The 23065-nt window shown below is 39.7% G+C and overlaps 1 long non-coding RNA gene across 1 annotated transcript; it reads left to right on the top strand.

Annotated features, from left to right (window-relative positions):
* Positions 1–9123: 9123 nt before the first annotated feature.
* Positions 9124–11351, top strand: LOC117513533. Its single transcript, XR_004561624.1, has 3 exons — positions 9124–9199; positions 9295–9369; positions 11065–11351. It is a non-coding gene; the product is annotated as an uncharacterized LOC117513533 (long non-coding RNA).
* The last annotated feature ends 11714 nt before the right edge of the window (positions 11352–23065 follow it).

Raw genomic sequence — 23065 nt, 5'->3', positions numbered from 1 at the left:
TCAGTATCCCTCTGTATGTGAGTTAATACCAGTTCAGCTGTGATGAATGTGCTAAACGAGGTCGACTAATTGAATGATGCAGGTCTGGATCTGGAGGTTGTTTGGGCGCCGGTCAACAGGTCTCCTCCTTCTCCGGGAGCTGCTCGACGTCTCCTGGCTGAAATGTACAGATTTTACGTGTTATGAATAAATTATCGCTTAATTACATGTTGTGTCTACAGAACGCTTTTGCAAATACTCACCAAAGAACGCAGGTAGGGATCTATCCTCGGGCGTCAACGACAGCCTGCACCCCTGAAGGTTTGACTGAAGGGGAGGTCTGCACTGGTTCTGTAACAGACATGTATGTGAATTTTTATAAGTATAGGGTATGTAACCTTATACAGACTTAAACAATAAATATTATTGCTTACCAGCTCTAAGATGTTCAGGAACGTCGTTCGGGGTTGCTGAATCAGTACCGAGAAGTAAAATAATCATTAGGTATGATAGAAAATAATTATTACACAAGTTCACTTTTCATTAGAAAGAAAGTTTTTATGAACGGAGGGTAATTTGCCTAACACCTCTTCTTCAGGCTTGAATTCTAAAAGTGAAGACAGAGAGAGAGAGAATTATATGCGCTCCTCAAACGCTAAAAAATAAATACATGCACAAATAAATAATCTGAGATAATTACCTCTCCGGCTGGCGCACGTCCGAAACGGGTTTGTAATGTCCGCGCAGATTTCTCTAAACACAGAGCAGATATACGATTTTATTTACACAACTCGCTTTTAAATAATCTGTAATAACATAAATTAATAAACATAACATCACATAATAACATAAATAAAATAATCAGGCTAGACTATATATAAAATATATATATATATATATATATATATATAATTTTACACAGGTTGTAATAACGATTATAAACAAATTTATAACACATAAATAATAATTAGGTAAGACAAAATAATTATTATTAAACAAGCTGCAAATCAATCTACAAAATATACTCGCCGCAGAATCCGCTCACCCTTGAAGCTTCAATTTCTAGTTGGAAGAGATGATTATCATTTTGAGAGTATCGACCCGCAAATATAACCAGACTTTGAAAATACCCCTTTTAACGCGGATGTGTGGAGCTCTCTCAAAGCGACTGCTTCGACCCTGTTCTCAGGCTAAATGAAGATATGTCCCTCACCCTCTTACAGGGAGCTAAAACATTTATTCATTCTAGATGGTTTTTGCACTTATTCAAAGGTTACTTTATACAGAGAGCTGGCGTAACCGGTTCTTGTAATCTGAAAATGTTTTTTGTTCTCAGCACGTATTGTCTTGAGGATCAAACATCCCCTCTCATCAGCGTTGCTTTATACGCTTCAAAAAGCTACCTCAGACATGCTCCTGACTCAAAATTCACTACCCCAGCCAGGTGGTCGAGCGGTAGAGGCGGTTTTACACAATTTATGTATAATTTTACCTTCTTAGGCGCTGCCCCATCGTTAGAGACCGTTGTAATATTTACCGGAGTTTCGGCTATGCAGCGCGAAGTTAAAACACGTTGGGCCATCACGGTTTGAAAAGCGAGATATTCCACCTCAGCACCAGCTTTAAAGGGACACACACACACACGTGCACATGCGCGCGCACACATCACCTGCCATGAGCGTTTCTGTCAGAACCGTTTTTTAAAGGGTTAATCCCACAGGGCTCCCAGACTAAACAATTGTTTAATGAATTAAATAATTACATTTTATAAATCTTTATTTTATATATAATATTATAGCGTTAGACTCATGGAAGGGGTGAACCCCAGTCGATGCAAATTGGGCAGACATGCCCATCCATGCTCAGACTAGCATTCAATGCAAATTAGGCTGATATGACACCTGTGTGTGAACTAATTATGGATGGGCGGGACTCCGGAGGCAGGCTCACGCTGATTGGCTGTGACGTCATAGGGGTGGGATTAGAGGAGGGGTTAGGGGAGGGCTCACGCTGATTGGCTGTGACACGTTATAGGGGGCAAGATTTGGGGAGGGGTTAGGGGCGGGGCTTAGTGACATAATCGATTCTGATTGGCTGTGACGTCATCCATCAATCTTTTGACAAGAGGTGGGGTATTATTCTCTCTCTTCTGTACACTAATGTGGACAGAATCCAGCTTGCTCTGGGACCATGACATCATACTTCCTCACTGTGTTCATGTGCTGACAGTGTCTTCTGACTGTGCTGGCGTTCAGTGTGGCTGCAACAGTGAGGACAGCAAACGGCCTTCTTTCTCTGTGGCACCTTCTCACCAAGAGAATTTGCTGGGTGCTCTGACATCCAGATAAAAACACGCACAGCTGTACTGTCTTTTTGTTATGTCCTGACCTTCGCTATATGAACAGCTATGCTGCATGTTGTGGCGTTGGGGACTGTCCTCTCTTCCCTCATGCAGAATTCACATTCTATGCCAGAGCTTTGGCCAGTTAGAAGTCCAATCTGAAGTATCAGACTGTCACAGGATATGAACGCATGAGTATTGTAAAGGTAAAAAACAAATAGAGGTAAAAACGGTGCAACCACCGGGAAAGCTCTCTTTGTGATGTCCACTCACAGTTTTGAGCATGTCAAAAAAATCCAACATACTCTGCGGACATTGGCTTACAAGGAATACAGTTAGCGAATGGGAAAAGGACTTTGCAGGACAAACACAAACGGATATCTAAAATTATATTAGTTCCTCATACATTTGCTTGATCCATCATGGTGTGCCCGGAGCTTAAAAATTGTTTGGCTCTAAAGCTGAAAATATGAAGCGTTTTCATAAATTCTTCAAATCTTTAGTGAATATACCTTTTTTATCCATGTGGATTAATTATTTTGGTGTTAGAAATGGGTTTGCCAAAGTCTTTAGGTCACAAAGTAGTGTAATATATTAAAATGTTTTAAAACAATGTATATCATATATATGATATAAATCACCTTACAGTGCAGCAGCGCCACCTGCTGGGAACTACAAAGCAGAGAAGTGGGGCATTCCAAAACAGTATATTTGTAATATCATGTGACTTATCTGTCTGCTGCTCTCTTGTCATATTTCCTTTTTGGATGAATGAAATAATCTGTTATTTGAAACTGATGCCAAAAAATGTCTGTTTCAGCCTGGGGGGAATCAATCAATCAATCAATTTTTTTTATATGGCGCCAAATCACAACAAACAGTTGCCCCAAGGCGCTTTATATTGTAAGGCAAGGCCATACAATAATTATGTAAAACCCCAACGGTCAAAACGACCCCCTGTGAGCAAGCACTTGGCTACAGTGGGAAGAAAAAACTCCCTTTTAACAGGAAGAAACCTCCAGCAGAACCAGGCTCAGGGAGGGGCAGTCTTCTGCTGGGACTGGTTGGGGCTGAGGGAGAGAACCAGGAAAAAGACATGCTGTGGAGGGGAGCAGAGATCGATCACTAATGATTAAATGCAGAGTGGTGCATACAGAGCAAAAAGAGAAAGAAACAGTGCATCATGGGAACCCCCAGCAGTCTACGTCTATAGCAGCATAACTAAGGGATGGTTCAGGGTCACCTGATCCAGCCCTAACTATAAGCTTTAGCAAAAAGGAAAGTTTTAAGCCTAATCTTAAAAGTAGAGAGGGTGTCTGTCTCCCTGATCTGAATTGGGAGCTGGTTCCACAGGAGAGGAGCATGAAAGCTGAAGGCTCTGCCTCCCATTCTACTCTTACAAACCCTAGGAACTACAAGTAAGCCTGCAGTCTGAGAGCGAAGCGCTCTATTGGGGTGATATGGTACTACGAGGTCCCTAAGATAAGATGGGACCTGATTATTCAAAACCTTATAAGTAAGAAGAAGAATTTTAAATTCTATTCTAGAATTAACAGGAAGCCAATGAAGAGAGGCCAGTATGGGTGAGATATGCTCTCTCCTTCCAGTCCCCGTCAGTACTCTAGCTGCAGCATTTTGAATTAACTGAAGGCTTTTTAGGGAACTTTTAGGACAACCTGATAATAATGAATTACAATAGTCCAGCCTAGAGGAAATAAATGCATGAATTAGTTTTTCAGCATCACTCTGAGACAAGACCTTTCTAATTTTAGAGATATTGCGTAAATGCAAAAAAGCAGTCCTACATATTTGTTTAATATGCGCTTTGAATGACATATCCTGATCAAAAATGACATATCCTGATCAAAAATTGTAATCTATTAGACAAATATGATTCAAACCACCGCAGCGCAGTGCCTTTAATACCTATGGCATGCTCTAATCTCTGTAATAAAATTTTATGGTCAACAGTATCAAAAGCAGCACTGAGGTCTAACAGAACAAGCACAGAGATGAGTCCACTGTCCGAGGCCATAAGAAGATCATTTGTAACCTTCACTAATGCTGTTTCTGTACTATGATGAATTCTAAAACCTGACTGAAACTCTTCAAATAGACCATTCCTCTGCAGATGATCAGTTAGCTGTTTTACAACTACCCTTTCAAGAATTTTTGAGAGAAAAGGAAGGTTGGAGATTGGCCTATAATTAGCTAAGATAGCTGGGTCAAGTGATGGCTTTTTAAGTAATGGTTTAATTACTGCCACCTTAAAAGCCTGTGGTACATAGCCAACTAACAAAGATAGATTGATCATATTTAAGATCGAAGCATTAAATAATGGTAGGGCTTCCTTGAGCAGCCTGGTAGGAATGGGGTCTAATAAACATGTTGATGGTTTGGATGAAGTAACTAATGAAAATAACTCAGACAGAACAATCGGAGAGAAAGAGTCTAACCAAATACCGGCATCACTGAAAGCAGCCAAAGATAACGATACGTCTTTGGGATGGTTATGAGTAATTTTTTCTCTAATAGTTAAAATTTTGTTAGCAAAGAAAGTCATGAAGTCATTACTAGTTAAAGTTAATGGAATAGTCAGCTATTTCCATACCATAAGTCAGAACAAGATCTAAGATATGATTAAAGTGGTGGGTGGACTCATTTACTTTTTGAGCAAAGCCAATAGAGTCTAATAATAGATTAAATGCAGTGTTGAGGCTGTCATTCTCAGCATCTGTGTGGATGTTAAAATCGCCCACTATAATTATCTTATCTGAGCTAAGCACTAAGTCAGACAAAAGGTCTGAAAATTCACAGAGAAACTCACAGTAACGACCAGGTGGACGATAGATAATAACAAATAAAACTGGTTTTTTGGGACTTCCAATTTGGATGGACAAGACTAAGAGACAAGCTTTCAAATGAATTAAAGCTCTGTCTGGGTTTTTGATTAATTAATAAGCTGGAATGGAAGATTGCTGCTAATCCTCCGCCCCGGCCCGTGCTACGAGCATTCTGACAGTTAGTGTGACTCGGGGGTGTTGACTCATTTAAACTAACAAATTCATCCTGCTGTAACCAGGTTTCTGTTAGGCAGAATAAATCAATATGTTGATCAATTATTATATCATTACCAACAGGGACTTAGAAGAGAGAGACCTAATGTTTAATAGACCACATTTAACTGTTTTAGTCTGTGGTGCAGTTGAAGGTGCTATATTATTTTTCTTTTTGAATTTTTATGCTTAAATAGATTTTTGCTGGTTATTGGTAGTCTGGGAGCAGGCACCGTCTCTACGGGGATGGGGTATGAGGGGATGGCAGGGGGGGAGAGAAGCTGCAGAGAGGTGTGTAAGACTACAACTCTGCTTCCTGGTCCCAACCCTGGATAGTCCCGGTTTGGAGGATTTAAGAAAATTGGCCAGATTTCTAGAAATGAGAGCTGCTCCATCCAAAGTGGGATGGATGCCGTCTCTCCTAACAAGACCAGGTTTTCCCCAGAAGCTTTGCCAATTATCTATGAAGCCCACCTCATTTTTTGGACACCACTCAGACAGCCAGCAATTCAAGGAGAACATGCGGCTAAACATGTCACTCCCGGTCCGATGGGGAGGGGCCCAGAGAAAACTACAGAGTCCGACATTGTTTTTGCAAAGTTACACACCGATTTATGTTTAATTTTAGTGACCTCCGATGGCGTAACCGTGGTGTCATACTGCCGACTGTGAATTACAATCTTACCAAATTTACGCTTAGCCTTAGCCAGCAGTTTCAAATTTCCTTCAATGTCGCCTGCTCTGGCCCCCGGAAGACACTTGACTATGGTTGCTGGTGTCGCTAACTTCACATTTCTCAAAACAGAGTCGCCAATACCCAGAGTTTGATCCTCGGCGGGTGTGTGTCGTCGAGTGGGGAAAGAGAAAACGGTTAGAGAGTGAACGGGTTGGCCGGTGTACACGGGCTTCTGTTTAGGGCTACGCTTCCTCCTCACAGTCACCCAGTCAGCCTGCTTTCCCGGCTGCTCGGGATCTGCCAGGGGGGTAACTAACGGCGGCTAAGCTACCTTGGTCCGCACCAACTACAGGGGCCTGGCTAACTGTAGAAATTTTCCACGGTGCGGAGCCGAGTCTCCAATTTGCCCAGCCTGGCCTCCAAAGCTACGAATAAGCTACACTTATTACAAGTACCGTTACTGCTAAAGGAGGCCGAGGAATAACTAAACATTTCACACCCAGAGCAGAAAAGTGCGGGAGAGACAGGAGAAGCCGCCATGCTAAATCAGCTAAGAGCTAGTAGCTACGCTAAGCTAGCGGATTCCTAAAAACACGCAAAGTGAATAATGTGTAAATAATTTAGAGGTGATTCAGCAGAAGGAGTGCTTTAGTTAAGGCACGTAAAGATTACACTGGGAAACAAATCGTAATCTAGATAACTAGATCAATCTAACTGCGCAGATTAAACAGCTAACAGATACAGAAAAACACCGCTGTGCTCCGGAACAGGAAGTGATACAATACCGCAGTGAGAGCCAACCACCAGTAGAGGCAAGCAAGAGCCTGCATCATTCTTGAAGAAAATAATTCTTCCATGTATTTTTCAACAGTGATTTTCTATTTTCACCAGTAGAGACTCATAAACTGTTCTTTTGCAGTTTGAGTCTTTACTGGCGCCGTTTAATTGAGGATCTCCCACAAGCAGATGCTGCATCGCTTATCTATTAAAAGAAAATGAGCAAAACTTCACTTAGACGCGTGTCCATGGACCCCAGAGGGTTAACGGTCTATAACATCTTAATTGATGCTTGTTAAGGTATGAGCCTCCACTTACTATCCAGCAGATGTCTCTTTCCTGAACATTGGACCATGGTGTGTGCTTGTTACTGCACTGAACACTCTGCCCAGCAAACAAGACAGTTACTGCATGATGTCCAATATGTTTGCAAATTCTAGGTGAAATATTCATTACAACATAAATAAATTTCTACTGTAATTTCTTCATTTGTCACTCTGTCTGGTACAGTGTTGTATAAAGTACCGGAAAATCACACTTAAGTAAAAGTACAGATACCCATTAAAAAAAATGACTTTGGTAGAAGTTCAAGTCACTGATTGAAATGCTACTCAAGTAAAAGTCTTAAAGTATCTAGTATTTGTTTTACTTAATTATGACAAGTAATGTACAACTAAATGTACTCAAGTATTGAAAGTAAAAGTACAAGTAAATGTTAATCAAAAACGCACTGATTTTTTTTTTTTTATATTACAAAGTTCATGTAGGCTTGTAAATGACTGGTACTATTAGTCAGAATACTGAAAATTGTGCACATCACACAAAAACACTTCAGAAACAAGGTTTCAAAACCTAAACAAGAGTAGGCTACTCACTAGGTGTTCACAGGAAACAGTTATTTATTTCTATATGTATTTATTTATTTTCATTGTTACATGGTTTTATCTTTTCTGTTTATTTCATTAGGTTCTTTTTGTCTCTTTCTCTAAAATTGTATTGTGACATTATTAGTCTATTATTGTTGACTAATATTGTCTATTATGTAGACTATTATTGTTCTTGCTATTATTAATATATGAATAAAAATAAATAAAAAATTACAAATTACTAATTGACAAATTCCAATTTGACTCTTTGACGACAACGAACACTGAGCCATTAATTATACAGAAAACAAATCAACACAAAGGTGCTGATGCGAAAAGCTTAATGCTAACTTTAACATTGAAAACGCCATAGACATGCTAAGGCGTTAGCATCGGCCCCCTTTTAAGTTATAAAATACATCTATCAACTGTTTCAGAAGACCATAACAGGTCGGTTTAACATAAAAATATTAAATGTTACTCACAGACATATGCTCTTCAGGGTTTTAGCGGGGGGAAATTCAGATAAAGCGAAATAAATCAATGAATCCACGATTTGTAGATCGAAGCACTGCTTCGATTGGTTCAAGGTTCAAAGCAAAGCTGCACTACAGAAAAGTTGATTACAAACCTGCTGCAGGTCTGTAATCAGTTTAGAGAAATTACCATTTTCCTGACAAACAAGTGCGCAACTGCAAAAAAGCCTACCGGACATGACTCATGACAAATCAGCCTGACTTCATTGCAGTCACTAGTAATCAGTGGTGTCTGTGGGTGAAAACATGACTTTTTTCATGTGTGTGTGTGTTTGTTTTTGTTTTTGTTTTTTGTAACTAGTAAAGGCATGGCGCATAGAAAATGTATCGGAGTAGAAGTATGCAATTAAGGTCGGAAATGTAGTGAAGTAAAAGTGAAAGTAAGCTGAATTAAAAAAAACTCAAGTAAAGTACAAAGTCTCCCAAAACATACTTAAGTACAGTAGTGAAGTATTTTTACTTCATTACTATACAACACTGGTCTGGTACACCAGTACCCATTGCTACCTAGTTGAATAAATGAGTGAGAAAGGGCAGTCATAAGAGTTCAGAAGGATATACATCAACGCTGAACAGAAACAAAACTTCAGCATGTCGTGTCTTTGTCAACAGGAAAGAAGAGCAGGTGAGTCATCTGCCAAAACTGCTGGCTCATTTCTCCACTACCCAAGCTGAGGTCTCCCGCGTAGAGGAGAGGATCACAGCCCTTGAGATTGGTATAAAATGGCCAAAGAGGTTCGCCGTGTGCCACTCCTTCAGCAGCACTGCTCCCTGAAAAAGGTTTGAATGGTTGTTTTAATGCATTTCAGCTGGTTGTTGTTGCAGTTGTTTTGCGTCTTTGATTACTCCCAGTGAAGTCCGTCTTGCAAAATTTATCTGTGTGTGTGTTAGATTCTTGAGACATTGCAGGCTCCTGTATTTGAACAGTCTTTTGATATGGACTGCATCAAGATGGACTCTGGAATAAGGTTGTTATCTTAAAGGTGGTCTTCATTTGCCATTTCTAATTGATTGAAGTGATTAAAATAATTGTATTTTGTTTGTCTGCAACTGTCTTTTCTAGGTATAGTTTCTCCTCAGAGGGTTTGAATCAGAATGTGACTATCTTCTTGACGATGGAGGATAGCTGCTCCAGGCCGTGAGTTTGTCATACGTTGTGGTAAAAAAATGTTTTGTGTTTTGTGGGGTTTTTTCCTTCAGATTTTCGTACTAATATATTAGGGGTGGGCAGCACGGTGGCTTGGTGGTTAGCACTGTTGCCTCACAGCGAGAAGGTCATGGGTTCAATTCCAGCCTTTGGCCTTTCTGTGTGGAGTTTGTGTGGGTTTTCTCTGGGTGCTCCAGCTTCCTCCCACATCCAAAGACATGCAGGTTAGGTGGATTGGATACTTTAAAAGTTGTCCGTAGGTGTGCGTGTAAAGGCATGATAACATTACACTGTCTAATGACATAATCAAAAACAAGTAAGGACGAGCTTGGACTTGTTAATTTTGTCTGTATCCTTTTTAATTTGTCATATCTAGTCATTCACACACCATTTTTATTGAGTCATGTTTTAGACGACTAAAAGTCTGTTAATTTTAGCCTTGTTCAGTTGTGAAAGTTTGACAGAAATTCCCAGAATCCGGGTTTTTACTTGCTTGATGAACGGTTCTGGGGGTGGTAAACCTACCACTGTCCCAGCTTTTTTGAAACGTGTTGCAGGCTTCCATTTGAAAATGAGCAAATAGGACTAGGACTGAATTTAAAAAAGTGTTTTTTTGACACTACGAGTGTTGACAATTTAACACTACATGCAAGATAATACAGCTGCACCCACTCCTCTAATTCTCATGTCAGTTGATCACATTTTGTCCTTCTGAATTTTTTGACAAACTGATTATTAGGGGTGTCACAGATAGCAAACCCCACAGTTCTGATTGGATGTTTTTTTTTTTTCAAAGATAAATACTACTTTACTTTCCATCTTAAACAAGAACTTTATGAGCAATGACAACAAGTAACATTTGCTTGTGGTCCTGAATGGGGGGGATAAGGTGTCCAATGTTTTACATAATATTGTAAAATAAAATACTAAGTTGTTGTATTAAATTTCAGTATGAGCTGGATTACTGAATAACAATAGTCTTTGTCAAAATAATGAAAAGTTTGGGGAAAAATAAGGAACAAAGCTGATCTAAGTTTCTACCTTCACATTGTTTTTTTTTTTTGTTTTGTTTTTTACAAGAAATGAAGATGTCTACATTGTCTGGTGAGAGGGTCCTAACAATTTTATTTATAACCTTTTCAGGATAAATTCAGTCGTCGTACCCTCTGATCTGAATTCATTCAGGTCAGTGGTCCTGACAAAATCAGGAATACTCATTATTTTCCAAGGCTGTGGAGTTTCTGCCAGCACGGCTGTGCATGCGCTTTGTTCAGTGGGCTCACGGCTGCACAGGGAAGAGATGATGGACACTTCATCCTCAGCTCCTTTTAATATTTGAGAGTTGTTTGTCAGAAGCATTGACCTCGACACAGACTGTGATTTTGCTGTGACTGCAGTGAAATTAATGCAGTTATCACTTTAAAAATAAGTCAACATGGTTAGAAATCTGACTTATGAAAACCTTACAATTAATCAAAGGTTTACATGCAGTTTGAACCATGGGGGGTGGTGAGTGTGTGTATCTATACAGATCATTGATCAGCTATGAACCGTTACACCACTATTGATTGTTTTCCCTTTGAAAACATTTCCTGAGAAATGCTGAGTGTATCTTCTGTTATCCATTTTTGATGAGGTGCTTGTGTTTTGAAAGTGTTTTTTTTTTTTTCTCTCTCTTTCCCTTAGTTTACCTGTGATGTTCCTCCCAAACTCAACCAGAGGGCAGGTCCAGCATAAAGTCACCATTCCAGCTTTCAGAGGGCTACAGCAGCAGTAGGACCTCAGCTGGTTATGACAAGCTTCCACGACAACAATACCAGGCCACAAAGAGTCCTGGAGCTGATAGGCAGTCATTGCTAGGCTCCTTTCCAAGTCCGAGACCTCGTCATAAGAACCTCTTGTCCTGCCAAAGTGCTGCCTCAAACCTTGGAAGTCCAGATGTTCTTGTTGATCAGGTTCTCCATGAGGAGGAAGGGAAAGGTACTGTTTTCACTGGCTTTGACTCCGTCCTTATTAGAGGTGGGCCGATCCACATTTTTTCAGTTCCAATACAAAACTACAGATAAGGTACAGATTCCTGTACAAGAGCTCTTGCTGAACGGTTTGCAGTCATGGGATGTGAGCTTACTCTGTGGTGCCAGGGTTTAGAAGAAGTCAGCAGGTTTTAGAGCCTTTGCTGGCCGTGTTCCTACATTATGGAGCAGTTTGCCTGTTGATATTAGAAAGTCCACTTCAGTTTAATCTTTTAAGGTGCATTTTAAAACTTCTTTTTCTCTTTACCATTAGTTCTACACAGCAAAATCACCAGTGTTAACACGGACAGTGTCTCACCTGCCCAAAGTGATGTTAATCAGTCAAATCACCTGCTGGAGTCAGTGGCTGTAAGGAAAACCTGCACCATCTCGGCCCTTTCTGGAATAGTTTAGACACCACTGATCTAAGACATTTCTGTTGCAATATTCACGCTGAGTCAAACTCTCATCTTATTTAATGTTGTGTGTTAATGGAGAACCGCCATGCAGTCCCCAAACATGATTTAATAAGCACCTGAACCGAGATTAGGTTAGTGCAGGGGTCACCAACCCTGTTCCTGGAGGGCACCTGTCCTGCATGTTTTCCACATCTACCTACTCAAGTCACACCTGATCTTTTAAAAGTGGTGTTTTCCAGCTCGTGATTGGCTGAGCACACCTGATATTATTAATTGCCTGGGAATGGAACAGGGAGAGTTAGAAAACATGCAGGGTAGGTGCCCTCCAGGAACAGGGTAGGTGACCCTTGGGTTAATGGGTTAGCTGGTGCTTTGCACTGGAAGAGAGGGGTGTGTTCAGGCTGTTTTCATCACACACTGAGCCCTCCCACACTCCACTCCATTAATGAGTTCATCGTGAATCAGTGTGGGCAGGGCTCTCAACATGGCGACGCGCAGACGAGGAGGTCATTTCGGCTGTTCAAGACTTTGTCACGCAGGCTTCTAAGAGCTAATGAAGGTTTTTGTTACACGTGCAAAGCAAAACATTCATTAGCTCTTAGCTTGTTTCTGTTGTAAATAAATAAACCGTGAACCTATTTTTCAAATGTTTCAATGTTCACCTCACATATGTTCATCTGTTCTGTGGCTGAACGAAGCAGTTTACTCGGGTTTTGTGCCTCATATAGTGACATTAATTTGCTGGTTAGATGTGCTCCTTAACACTGTGTGCCTTATAAATAAATAAAAAAAAAGCCACAATTATATGAATGTCTGTTCCTGCGCACCGTTACAGCACACAGGAACGATGATCATTTACACAGTTTTGTTATTGAATAGGACATTTTGCTGTTTGAAGACATTTATGTTTATTTGCTTGAAATGTGTGACTGAGAATCAGATGTTCTCTCTAAAGCCCGACGATCGCCATAGACATGAGGAAAAGCTCAAAATAGTCACGCCATCAGGACTACTTGTATAACGAACTCTTTAAAGGGTCCCTGCCACGCTATGACGTTTATACATATTCTTGAAGAATAAATAAAGCTTTTTCCACACATTGTCTTTTTTTACCATAAAATTACACTGAACAAGGATTTAGACGTTTCGTTACCCATCTGAGAATTAGAATTTTCCGCCTCTGAGTTGACCTACTTTTTCGCTGCGACGGATGTGACGTCATTCGAGTAGATGTCTCGCAGCGCCGCTCTGTTTACCAACACGGCAGACACGGACAACGAAGGCATAGTGCGCGATTATAGCGAAGATTTAAGTGACATATCGATTGTTTTTGAAGAAGATGAAGTTTCTGATGAAGATATTAACGGTTTAAATAATGAGCTGCTCCAAACCGTGTATGTTCCAGCCGAACGTGACAGAAAGAGGATGAAGTGCAGCTGTCAGCTGACAACAACAGCGCTGAGGAGGACGATATAAGCTGCTGAATGGTTTGTTCACTCACCACTTTCTTATAAATGATCATTTATTCCTGGCACGGTGTGTTTGTGTATGAAAAAAAATATTTGAGCAGCACAGCGTGCTTAAATTCAGGAGTTTGTTCTAAAATCACTGAAAATAAAGTTTCTGTACATTCTGGATATATTTAATCATTTATAAGTCAGTTTCTTGTGATTGCTAATTCTTCACTTTTTATTCAAAGCAAATGATTGCAAATCTTTATCTGAAAAGCTGTAGACCCAAATGGGATGGGGGGGGGGGGGATTTCTATCACATCTAATCTACTTTGAATGAACATAAGTCTGAACAAAAAAACAGGCTGTTCAGTTTACATGCATATGTATATTTGGAAAACACAAAAATGTCAATGTTCTGTTTTTTTCAGGTGCTCATGTGAACACAGTCAGCCGATGACACTCGTGATTGAGTCTCGCTGTTGCAGGGAAATTTCTGCAGTCCTGACAGAGATGCAACGTGTTGGCGAAAATCCTGAATGTGTCACACAGCTGGCAAGTTTCTCAATTGTGTGTTTGGATGCAGATGTCCTCAGAGTGGCACATTATGCCTACATGATGCTCACAGTACAAGTCAGCGCATGAAATAGAAAGTTTCATTTACATGGTTTATAGTAAAAAGTAAAAAATATTCAAATACAAAAAGAATGAACTGTTGTTTTGAACATAAATCCATGCTATTTTTTGTTGCAGAAAGTATCATCATGTCGCATATCGTCAATTTGTTTGGTTGTGCTGGGGACACTTGGGAAGGCACAGAAAGTTGCCACTACCAGCTTGTGTTGTATTCAAAATAAGGAGCACTTTTCCATCACCATCATCCGACTACACTGGCTTCCAGTTTCCTCCTCTGGAGTGAGGGGTCGGGCTCATCGGTGGTACCTGGTCCGCTTGGCAGCATCAGCCTCAACTTTGTCCGTTCACGTTGGCTGCTCAGTGGAGGAGGATCATTGGTGGGGATTTCTGCTCGGTTTGGTGTTTTGCAGATCTGAAGAACCTCTTTTGCTGTCACTCACATAGACTGAATAAAATGTTTTTTAACAAATTGTAAAACACTTCTCATTTGAATGAAACAATGTTAAACTTATGTGAAATTGTATTTTTATTAATTTTATCATGCTATATAAAAATATACAAATCTGTTTTGGGGTTTTTTTTTTCCCCATTTTCCACATATCACATGTTGGATCTGTGCCTAACTTTCTCACTGTGAATCCTCCTCTTTTCCACTAAGGAAAGTATATTCTGAACCGTGGTCTCTTGCTTTCTGCTTTTGTTGTCTCCCTGCATTTTCATTCAAATGAAAGGTTGCCACCAAACTCCTAAAACAGAAGTTAAAATAACATAAATAAAAACATTGCTTATATACATTAAATAATGCTGTTTGAAAGTTAAGGTGTTACTGAGATAACAGACAACTTACCTGCAAAGCTGATCCTGATATGAGAAGGAGACTCGATCACGAGTGTCATCGGCTGACTGTGTTCACATGAGCACCTGAAAAAAAACAACATAGACATTTTTGTGTTTTCCAAATATACATATGCATGTAAACTGAACACCTGTTTTTTGTTCAGAATTCTGTTCATTCAGAGTAGATTAGATGTGATACAATTTATGATTACAGATGTTCTGTATGTGTATTTTAGACAGGAAAGTCTCCATTTAGTATAAACATTTTTCTACAATATTATGCCTGGTAACATTTAACAACAGATGTAGAAGTCAAATTTTCTTTAGAAATCTTTCCCCCCATCCCATTTGGGTCTACAGCTTTTTAGATAAAGATTTGCAATCATTTGCTTTGAATAAAAAGTGAAGAATTAGTGATCACAAGAAACTGACTTATAAATGATTAAATATATACTTGGTTATGCTGCTTTAGACGTAGACTGTGGGGGGGTTCCCATGATGCACTGTTTCTTTCTCTTTTTGCTCTGTATGCATCACTCCGCATTTAATCATTAGTGATCGATCTCTGCCCCCCTCCACAGCATGTCTTTTTCCTGGTTCTTTCCCTCAGCCCCAACCAGTCTCAGCAGAAGACTGCCCCTCCCTGAGCCTGGTTCTGCTGGAGGTTTCTTCCTGTTAAGAGGGAGTTTTTCCTTCCCACTGTTGCCAAGTGCTTGCTCACAGGGGGTCGTTTTGACCGTTGGGGTTTTTCATGATTGTTGTATGGCCTTGCCTTACAATATAAAGCGCCTTGGGGCAACTGTTTGTTGTGATTTGGCGCTATATAAAAAAAAAGTTGATTGATTGATTGATTGATATACAGAATGTACAGAAACTTTATTTTCAGTGATTTTAGAACAAACTCCTGAATTTAAGCACGCTGTGCTGCTCAAATATTTTTTTTCATACACAAACACACTGTGCCAGGAATAAATGATCATTTATAAGAAAGTGGTGAGTGAACAAACCATTCAGCAGCTTATATCGTCCTCCTCAGCGCTGTTGTTGTCAGCTGACAGCTGCACTTCATCCTCTTTCTGTCACGTTGTGCTGGAACATACACGGTTTGGAGCAGCTTATTATTTAAACCTTTAATATCTTCATCAGAAACTTCATCTTCTTCAAAAACAATCTATGTCACTTAAATCTTTGCTATAATCGCGCACTATGCCTTCGTTGTCCGTGTCTGCCGTGTTGGTAAACAGAGCGGCGCTGCGAGACATCTACTCGAATGACGTCACATCCGTCGCAGTGAAAAAGTAGGTCAACTCAGAGGTGGAAAATTCTAATTCTCAGATGGGTAACGAAACGTTTAAATCCTTGTTCAGTGTAATTTTATGGTAAAAAAGTCAGACAACGTGTGGAAAAAGCTTTTTTTATTCTTCAAGAATATGTATAAACATCATAGCGTGGCAGGGACCCTTTAAAGAGTTTCTTTCCAGGGCCCACACTCAGTTAAAATAGTTTTATTTTAGTTTAGTTTAATTTTGACCCCTGTGTAATTCTTCAGTTGACCCTGACCTGCCTGCCTACTGAAAATTCAAGTGGGCCAATCAGTTTTTTTCAAAAGATGGATTATTTGTGCTGAATTTGTTGTTTGTATCACCATTTGCAGGATTCCACTCTAAATATTCTCTTATCTGCTGCACTATATATGAGATGTAAGATGCTGCTCCTCAGTGTTTCTAAGTTGCCCTCAAAAATATTGGAACACTTGGTATTTCACACATTTTAATTTGTTTATTCCATTTCAAATACATTTTTTTTTCTAAAATTATCTTCCTTAACTCAAACTGAAAGCAGATCTCTCCAACTTGATATAAATTAAAAATATAAAATCCAGTTTCCTGATGAAGTGGTGTAGAGGAGGATTTTCTTAAAAAGAAGACCTGAAAGTTCAGCTATAATTTGACAGAAAGTACATTTGAGATGAAACCCTAGATTTGATGTTTTGGTGAAATAAACTTTTGTATTTCTTCATAACTGATGTAAATAAAGTCCAAGACATATTCAGTGACTTGGAAATGTTCATGTTTCCATCCCCTGACTTGTCTAAATAAAACTGGCAATAAAAACTGATTATTAATTACAGGTATTAACATGTTTTAGGGATTTGCTTTCAGTTTGAGTTTGAGGAAGATAATTTTAGAAATTTGTATTCTTTATTTTTTGCATTTCTTGTATTTAAAATGGCATAAACAAATTGAAATGTGTGAAATTCAAAGTGGTCCAATACTTCTGGAGGGCACAGTATCCTAACCTTATGATGAGTGCAAAATGAGTGTGGTATTATTACTGTTTTGTGAAAGAATGTTTAATTTTCATTGTTGCTGCTCTTTGTGTCAAATCATAGTCATATCTTATATCGTATTGATATGAAAATTCAGTAAGGTATATCTTCTATTATACATCCCAAATTGACGGTGGAACTCGATTAGTGTTTACTAAGGTACACCTAAATATCTTTACAAAAAAAAAAGTTTAGCCACTTAGGTGTCTGGTCTTGAGAACCAGGGATGGTAGGTTGAAAAGCTTTTTTATCCCATGGGAACTCTCCCTACTCCCACCTTAGTGGCTCAAGTCATATATAATTCTTGTTTTACATTTTACTTGCGCCACATTTTATTTTATTTAGTTGTACATATACTTTGAATAATTTATTGTTAATTTTTTTTTTATCTTCTACTTGGCTAACAATTACTTGCACCTTGGAAAAGCACCTTTTGGAGTTGCACTGAAATCTTGTTGCAATGCAAATTACAATGACAATAAAGGCGATTCTGATTCTGATTCAAGAATATGGACAGCATGTATATAAGTGACATTTACATGACAATTTATATGACAATATTGAGATATGATCATTTGGCCATATTGTACACCCCTACTGTCAACTAGCTGAAAACTCTGAATATTAATTTACATCTACTTAAAAAAAAAATGCTTAAAGTGGCAGGGGATTAATGTTTCAAAATGAGCAAATATTTGTGCAAATATTTGCTCATCTTAAAATGGATGCCTGGAACACATTTCAAAAAAGCCGGGACAGGGGGAACAAAAGACTGGGAAAGTTGATGAATGCTCAAAGAACATTCTACAGGTGAACAGGTTAATTGGAAACAGGTGAGTGTCATGATTGGGTATAAAAGGGGCATCCCCAAAAGGCTCAGCCGTTCACAAAGATGGGGCGAGGATCACCACTTTGTGAACAACTGCCAAGTATCTTCTTATTTCTGTCTTGAAATTGTTTTTGCTTGTGTGTGCGTGTGTCACTGGATGAACTGAACCTTTAGTTTTGAAATATGTACGTATGAATATTGCATTCTATTTACTATTAACTATAAAAAAATTAAAAAAATAACTGTTACAGGTTACTATTATTTTCTATTAACTTAATTTGTGTTAATGCATCATTCATTCAAAAAAGAAAGAAAAAAGTGTACTTGTGTCTATGCTTTTGTGATCTAACACCTTCTTTTGTGCTCCATTTAGCTGATCTGGAGAAAATGACTAGTCTGGAGAGGATCTCGTTTTTGCAAGAGAAGCTGCAGAACATCAGGAATCACCACCTCTCCCTCAAGTCGGAGGTTACCTCTATAGACAGGCGTCAAACACGCACGACGAAGAATGAAAGGGAACGTGAACAAACTGTGATGGTGGCAGCACCGACTACATCAACTGATCTTAACAACTCTCCACTTTTCTGTCATGCAGGTACGGCAGCCGCTTGCTCTTCATCCTCGTCTTCATCCTCACCGTCCTCCAGCTCGCTGACAGCAGCGGTCATGCTGACCCACCCGTGTCTTCATCCTCATCCTCCTCTTCTCAAAACTCGGGGGTTTCTGTGGAGTGCGCGTGACAGGACATGACAGTGAGGAGCCACTGCACTAAGCGCTGAACCAGCACCCTTGGGTCACCGCCCCCATTTCTGTCCTGTGGGATGGACAAGTCAACCTACATACTGGAACTACTGGGGCACAAATACCAGACCAGACACAAAAAAGGAAAAGAATCAAGCACTATTTTCTATTGATGACTGGTTTCCTTGGCAAGCTACTGGGACTTAAGTGCACTTTTATGTTATTGTGTTGGGGAATGAAATTTGTCAACAACAGCAAACTAGCTGCAAAATTGCTTTTTGCACTCTCTTTTTTTTTGACCGTTTATAGTGATTGTTTTTGCAAGCAATAATTGTTTCCTTTTGATAAAGCTCTACTGGTTGCAGGTGATTTCCAGTGAAGTGCCCTTTGTGCTCTGTCCTCATCCAACATTTTCATGTGGGGAACTCAGAGGAACGCTGCCACTTTAGCATTAAGGGTGGACTAAATGTACCGTCACCACATTTCTCTGTCCCGTCCCATTACAACGGCCTTCATGTGCTAACAAGCCTCAAGTGGTTGGCAGTGACAGTTGCAGCGTCACAGTCATGTACGTGTTCACGTTATGTCACAGGCGGGTTTCAGGTGGTCACAGGTCCACTGGCGGTAACAGCAGGTGATAATGGAATGATACTGTAGTGTCTTTTTAGTATTTTCCATGAAGCACTTTGATGAAGGACAAGGCTTTTTTCCTTGATCCTCTCAAATCAGAGGCATGGAAAGAATAATACATCCTCTACAAAAGACTAATGTATGAATAATCAGGTGGTGAAGAAGAGTTGTGTCTGACAATAGTAGAGGAGCTTGAATCTTTGACTGGATTGGGTTGCTTGACGCGAGGACGTTTTGCTTCAAATCGCAGAAGCTTCCTCAGCTAAAATTCTTGCTCTGGTGGTCTGACTTCTGTCTTGACTCTTGTAGAGAAGAATAAACAGAAGCCACAAAAGCTGGAGTTTTAAACCTAACCAGACCCCTCCTACCGAGAGGCAGACTGCTATAGGCTAGTGACTAAACAATAGCTCTAATTAGCACCTAATGTGCTCTATTCAGCACCCTCCTATACAATACAATGTATATACATATACAATGGGCTAAGGAAAAGCAATCGTGGACTGTGGATGACTGGATGAAAGTCATATTCAGTGATGAATCTCGAATCTGCATTGGGCAAAGTGATGATGCTGGAACTTTTGTTTGGTGCCGTTCCAATGAGATTTATAAAGATGACTGCCTGAAGAGAACGTAAATTTCCACAGTCATTGATGATATGGGGCTGCATGTCAGGTAAAGGCACTGGGGAGATGGCTGTCATTACATCATCAATAAATGCACAAGTTTATGTTGATATTTTGGACACTTATCCCATCAAATGAAAGGATTTTTGGGGATGATGAAATCATTTTTCAAGATGATAATGCATCTTGCCATAGAGCAAAAACTGAAAACATTCCTTGCAAAAAGACACACAGGGTCAATGTCATGGCCTGCAAATAGTCCAGATCTTAATCCAATTGAAAATCTTTGGTGGAAGTTGAAGAAAATGGTCCATGACAAGGCTCCAACCTGCAAAGCTGATCTGGCAACAGCTATCAGAGAAAGGTGGAGCCAGATTGATGCAGAGTACTGTTTGTCACTCATTAAGTCCATGCCTCAGAGACTGCAAGCTGTTATAAAAGCCAGAGGTGGTGCAACAAAATACTAGTGATGTGTTTTCAGGATTCCATCATTTTTTCCTCAGAATTGAGTGATTCCATAATTTTTTTCCTCTGCTTGGTCTAAAAAAGTAACCGTTACTGACTGCCACAATTTTTTTTTTTCCTGATTTCTTATAGTGTTTCTTAAAGCCAGAAAGTTGCCATTTGAAATGACTTTAGTTTTGTGTCATGTCTGTGATCTGCTTTTTTTCTACAAAATTAAACAACTGAACATCCTCCGAGGCCGGTGATTCCATAATTTTTGCCAGGGGTTGTAGTTATGGCGTGATAAAATGCTCACTGATGACTGTGGCAAATGCAGTTGTTATATTTCTTCAGTTTGCCAAGTCTTTTAAATGCCCATCTGTTTATATTTTACCAATCACTTAATCTCTCAAATCATACAGTCTTCAGTGAAGGTTTGGCAATGCACATGTGCAAACTGGATGGACTTGAAGACAGCTGTGTGAGGTATTGGTGGCACATACCGTGTACTGCAGGACTGGAGTCCCATGTTTCACACATGAAGTCCAAGATGCATTTGTCGAATACAGCCAGGCATAGTTTCCAGTTTTAGTGCAGAGAGACAGCTGGCGTGTGATCTGTATTAACACACCAGCTGTTTCATCATCGTGTGTGTTTTGAAAGAGACTTTCTCTCATACTCTACTTTTAAGATTAGGCTTAAAACTCCTTTTTGCTAAAGCTTATAGTTAGGGCTGGATCAGGTGACCCTGAACCATCCCTTAGTTATGCTGCTATAGACTTAGACTGCTTGGGGGTTCCCATGATGCATTGAAGGTTTCTTTCTCTTTTTGCTCTGTATGCACCACTCTGCATTTAATCATTAGTGATTGATCTCTGCTCTCTCCCACAGCATGTCTTTTCCTGGTTCTCTCCCTCAGCCCCAACCAGTCCCAGCAGAAGACTGCCCCTCCCTCAGCCTGGTTCTGCTGGAGGTTTCTTCCTGTTAAAAGGGAGTTTTTCCTTCCCACTGTCACCAAGTGCTTGGTCACAGGGGGTCGTTTTGACCGTTGGGGTTTTTCCATAATTATTGTATGGCTTTGCCTTACAATATGAAGCGCCTTGGGGCAACTGTTTGTTGTGATTTGGCGCTATATAAATGAAATTGATTTGATTTGATACTCAACCTTACCAAAAAATGTTTGACTCTGTTTTATGTACTACAACCAGAATGAAGGTAAAGGTATTGTACAGTTGTATGTGTACAACTGTCTTGTATGTGCAAGAATTATTGAAACAGAATTAGGCAGGTGCATAAATTTGGGCACTCTTGTAATTTTATTGTTTTGAATACATTTATCACTAATTAATGGAACACAAAATTGGTTTTGTAAGCTCACTGACCCTTGACCTCCTTACACAGGTGAAACCAATCATGAGAAAGGGTATATAAGTTGTCCATTTGCAAATGTTTCCCCTCTTTGCATCTTTTGTAATGAGTGGCAACATGGGAGCCTCTAAACAACTTTCAAATGACCTGAAATTAAAGATTGTTCAACATCATGGTTTAGGGGGAAGATACAAAAAGCTATCTCAGAGATTTCAGCTGTCAATTTCCACTGAGGAACATAGTGAGAAAATGAAAGACCACAGGAACAATACTTAAGGCCCAAAGTGGCAGGCCAAGACAAATCTCAGACAAGCTGAAGCAAAGGATGGTGGAACAGTCATAGTCAACCCACAGACCTGCTCCAAAGACTTACAACATGATCTTGTTGCAGATAGTGTCTCTGCTTCGTTCAACTGTACAGAAAACTTTGCACAAAGAGATGCTGTATGATGCTGTGACGCAAAGGAAGCCTTTTCTGTGAATACGCCACAAACAGAGTCGCTTGAGGTATGCTAAAGCAGATTTGGGCAAGCCAGCTTCATTTTGGAAAAAGGTGCTGTGGACTGTTGAAACTAAAATTGAGTTATTTGGACATAACAAGGGGCAGTAAGCTGAAAAAAGAACACAGCATTCTTAGAAAAACACTTGCGACCTACAGTAAATTTTGGAGGTGGTTCCATCATACTGTGGAGCTGTGTGGCCAGTGCAGGTACTGGGAATCTTGTCAGAGTTGAGGGTCACATGGATTCCAGTCAATATCAGCAGATTCTTGAGAACAATGTCCATAAATCAGTGACAAAGTTGAAGTTGCGCTGGGGCTGGATCTTTCAACAAGACGACGACCCTAAACACTACTCAAAATCTAAGGCATACATGCAGAGAAACAAGTACAATGTTCTGGAATGGCCATCACAATCCCCAGACCTGAATATTATTGAAAATCTGTGGTGTGATTTTAAGCTGGCTGTCCATGCTCGGAAACCAACAAACCTGACTGAACTGGAGATGTTTTGTAAAGAGGAAGGGTCCAAAATACCTTCAACCAGAATCCAGACTGTCATTGGAAGCTATGCATAAGGAGGATCTACTAAATATTGATGATTTTTTTTGTGTTGGGGTGCCCAAATTTATGCACCTGCCTAATTTTGTTTAAGGAATTATTGCACACTTTCTGTAAATCCTACAAAGTTCATTTCACTTCTCAAATATCACTGTGCTTGTCTGCTATATGATATATTTAACTGAAATTGCTCATCCAAACAACCATTGATTTATAAAGGAAAATCAAGGAAATCATCAGGGGTGCCCAAACTTTTGCATACAACTGTATTTCTGAATGTAGATCCTTATTACCAAAATATTTCAATT

This window comes from Thalassophryne amazonica, chromosome 7 (genome assembly GCF_902500255.1).
Source record: "Thalassophryne amazonica chromosome 7, fThaAma1.1, whole genome shotgun sequence".
Classification (NCBI taxonomy): domain Eukaryota; kingdom Metazoa; phylum Chordata; class Actinopteri; order Batrachoidiformes; family Batrachoididae; genus Thalassophryne; species Thalassophryne amazonica.
The sequence above is the reverse complement of the archived record's forward strand: the minus strand, read 5'-3'. Positions and strand labels throughout refer to the sequence as shown.